At 76.2% G+C, this 3,898-nt stretch overlaps 1 pseudogene; it reads right to left on the reverse strand.

Moving 5' to 3' along the window:
* Positions 1–3,164: 3,164 nt before the first annotated feature.
* The window catches only part of LOC149911749 (uncharacterized), a 1,384-nt pseudogene continuing 650 nt past the window's right edge, over positions 3,165–3,898 (reverse strand).

A 3,898-nucleotide genomic window follows, 5' to 3' on the forward strand; every position in this document is an offset into this window, starting at 1 on the left:
GCGAGGCTGCATGGCGAGGCGTAGCCGGCCTGGGGTCGCTGCGGCGCCGTTCCGGCATCGGCGGCCACGTCTACCCGGCTCCGCGCGGATGCCTGGCGCGGCGCAGCCGCCCAGTGGTCGCTGCGGCGCCGGCCCGGCAGCGGCGGCCACGTCTACCCGGCTCCGGGAGGCTGCCTGGCCTCCCGCAGACGGCCTGGGGTCGCAGCGGCGGCCCGGTAGCCGCGGCCACGTCAGCCCGGCTCCGCGCGGCTGCGTGGAGCGTCGCAGCCGGCCCGGCTTCTCCTCGGAGCCGCCCCGGCAGCGGCGGCCACGTCTACCCGGCTCCGCGAGGCTGCATGGCGCGGCGTAGCCGGCCTGGGGTCGCTGCGGCGCCGCCCCGGCTGCGGCGGCCACGTCTACCCGGCTCCGCGAAGCTGTACGGCGCGGCTCAACCGGCCTGGGGTCGCTGCGGCGCCGTTCCGGCAGCGGCGGCCACGTCTACCCGGCTCCGCGCGGTTGCCTGGTCTCCCGCAGACGGCCTGGGGTCGCTGCGGCGGCGGCCCGGCGGCGGCGGCCACGTCAGCCCGACTCCGCGAAGCTGCATGGCGCGACTGCAGCCGTCCTGGGGTCGCTGCGGCGCCGTTACGGCATCGGCGGACGAGTCTACCCGGCTCCGCGCGGCTGCCTGGCGCGGCTCAACCGGCCTGGGGTCGCTGCGGCGCCGGCCCGGCAGCGGCGGCCACGTCTACCCGGCTCCGCGCGGCTGCACGGCGCGGCGTAGCCGGCCTGGGGTCGCTGCGGCGCCGTTCCGGCAGCAGCGGCCACGTCTACCCGGCTCCGCGCGGCTGCCTGGCGCGGCTCAACCAGCCTGGTGTCGCTGCGGCGCCTTTTCGGCAGCGGCGGCCACGTCTACCCGGCTCCGCGCGGTTTCCTGGGTCTCCCGCAGCGGGAAGAGGTCGCTGCGGAGCCGGCCCGGCAGCGGCGGCCACGTCTACCCGGCTCCGCGAGGCTGCATGGCGAGGCGTAGCCGGCCTGGGGTCGCTGCGGCGCCGTTCCGGCATCGGCGGCCACGTCTACCCGGCTCCGCACTGCTGCCTGGCGCGGCGCAGCCGCCCAGGGGTCGCTGCGGCGCCGGCCCGGCAGCGGCGGCCACATCTACCCGGCTCCGCGAGGCTGCATGGCGAGGCGTAGCCGGCATGGGGTCGCTGCGGCGCCGTTCCGGCAGCGGCGGCCACGTCTACCCGGCTCCGGGAGGCTGCCTGGCCTCCCGCAGACGACTGGGGTCGCAGCGGCGGCCCGGTAGCCGCGGCCACGTCAGCCCGGCTCCGCGCGGCTGCCTGGAGCGGCGCAGCCGGCCCGGCTTCGCCGCGGAGCCGTCCCGGCAGCTGCGGCCACGTCTACCCGGCTCCGCGAAGCTTCATTGCGCGACTGCAGCCGTCCTGGGGTCGCTGCGGCGCAGTTCCGGCATCGGCGGACGAGTCTAACCCGGCTCCGCGCGGCTGCATGGCGCGGCTCAAGCGGCCTGGGGTCGCTGCGGCGCCGGCCCGGCAGCGGCGGCCACGTCTACCCGGCTCCGCGAGGCTGCATGGCGCGGCGTAGCCGGCCTGGGGTCGCTGCGGCGCCGTTCCGGCATCGGCGGCCACGTCTACCCGGCTCCGCGCGGCTGCCTGGCGCGGCGCAGCCGCCCAGGGGTCGCTGCGGCGCCGCCCCGGCAGCGGTGGCCACGTCTACCCGGCTCCGCGAGGCTGCATGGCGAGGCGTGGCCGGCCTGGGGTCGCTGCGGCGCCGGCCCGGCAGAGGCGGCCACGTCTACCCGGCTCCGCGCGGCTGCCTGGCGCGGCGCAGCCGCCCAGGGGTCGCTGCGGCGCCGTTCCGGCTGCGGCGGCCACGTCTACCCGGCTCCGCGCGGTTGCCTGGTCTCCCGCAGCGGGCCAGAGGTCGCTACGGAGCCGTCCCGGCAGCGGCGGCCACGTCTACCCGGCTCCGGGAGGCTGCCTGGCCTCCCGCAGACGGCCTGGGGTCGCTGCGGCGCCGGCCCGGCATCCGCGTCCACGTCAGCCCGACTCCGCGCGGCTGCCTTGTGCGGCGCAGCGGGCCCGGCGTCGCTGCGGAGCCGTCCCGGCAGCGGCGGCCACGTCTACCCGGCTCCGCGAAGCTGCATTTCGCGACTGCAGCCGTCCTGGGGTCGCTGGGGCGCAGTTCCGGCATCGGCGGACAAGTCTACCCGGCTCCGCGCGGCTGCATGGCGCGGCTCAACCGGCCTGGGGTCGCTGCGGCGCCGTTCCGGCAGCGGCGGCCACGTCTACCCGGCTCCGCCCGGCTGCCAGGCGCGGCGCATCCGCCCAGGGGTCGCTGCGGCGCCGTTCCGGCAGCGGCGGCCACGTCTACCCGGCTCCGCCCGGCTGCCAGGCGCGGCGCATCCGCCCAGGGGTCGCTGCGGCGCCGTTCCGGCAGCGGCGGCCACGTCTACCCGGCTCCGGCGGCTGTTCGCGTCTTTTGTGTGTGGGGGGGGCGCTGCTGCTACGGTGCGGCCAGAGGCGTCGCTCTAATTCTCTGCCTCCAGTTATGTCGAGGTAAAGGTCGGCTGCTGTCGGAGCCTTTGCCGGTAGTCGGCGTCGTCGTCCGTGGAGCTTTCTTTTCGGATGCCTTTACTTTTCGTCGGTAGGAGAGAGTGCGGACTCTGCTCCGGAGATCGGTGGTGAGCGGGCGCTCGCGAGCTGGGTTGACCGGCCGGCCAGACGGGTTTCGGCGGCGGTCGGCGGTGGCGGCGGCTCTCTGGGGCGTCGGTTCGTGTGGTCGATCCGGTCGCTTCGGTTTGTCCGTCGCGCCCCGTCCCGCCGTTCGGTGGTGGGTTAAGGCGGTCTCCCGGGCGAGCGGCGAAAAAAAGCCGGGCAAGGCGAGAGAGAGCTGTGCGGGTGAAATAGCCGGCTCCCGCGCCGCCCAGGGCGAACCCGAGAAGGCGAGAGAGAACAATCGAACGAACGGGGGAAGCCGGCTGCAGCGCTCGCTGGCGCGAAGCGGAGAAAGCGAGAGAGAAAGCGAGCGCGGAGAAGGGCACAGTCCGGTCAGCCGGCACTCGAAGGCAGAAGGGCCGGGGGCGTCCCCGGTGGGTCCCGCCGCGACGGTGGAAGGCGGGACCCGATGGTCGTGGCGGCGGCGCCTCGTTCTCGTTCCGCACCGCATCCTCACCTGCACGCGGGAGCCCCGGCCGAACACGAGAGGCGCTCCTCGGGCGCGTCGGAGAGGCTTCCCGGCGGGCCGGTCCTATCCCGCTCCCCGCCTCGCTCGGGGTGGCGTGGGGCGGGCCGGTGTTCAGGCACGGGCGAGCACCTCTCGGCAGACGTTGCCCACGCACACCCGCCTGCACGTGCGCGCGCGGTCTTTCCGCCGCGTCCTGGAGAAGGGCTCGCATCTTCTCCTCCCTTCCTTCCTTCCCCCTACCCGTCTTCTTGTCGATCGATGAGGCCATTCGGGTCGCGTCGGAGAGGGCCCCCGGCGGGCCGGCGCTTCCACGCTCCCCGTCCCGGGGAAGCCGCGGCGGCGTCCGGTGTTCAGGCACGGGCGGCCTCCTCTCCGGTTCGCTTCCCGCCGTAGGCGAGGTGAGGCGCCCGCCCGGGCCGAGAGCGGGCTCGTCCGTCCGTTCGCTCGGTGCCGGAGCAAGGGCTCGCCCGACCGAATCCAGCCGTGTGACAGCCGAGCGGCCCCGCGAGCCGCAGGCGTACCGAGTTCGTTGAGCGAGGCGCCGGCGCCGGCCTCGGTTCGGGGCCCGGCGGGTGCCGGCCGCGAGCAGCTAGCCGGCGGGGTGGCAACCGAGGAAAACCGTGGACAAATGGAGCCAGAGAGAGAGAGAGATGGGGGGCTGCGCCCGCCCGAGCGGGCGAGCCCGGAGCAGCGCGGCGCGTCCCGCTCCGGAGCCGCC

Source organism: Phasianus colchicus, unplaced genomic scaffold, assembly GCF_987193195.1.
Source record: "Phasianus colchicus unplaced genomic scaffold, bPhaCol1.hap1.1 HAP1_SCAFFOLD_57, whole genome shotgun sequence".
Classification (NCBI taxonomy): Eukaryota; Metazoa; Chordata; class Aves; order Galliformes; family Phasianidae; genus Phasianus; species Phasianus colchicus.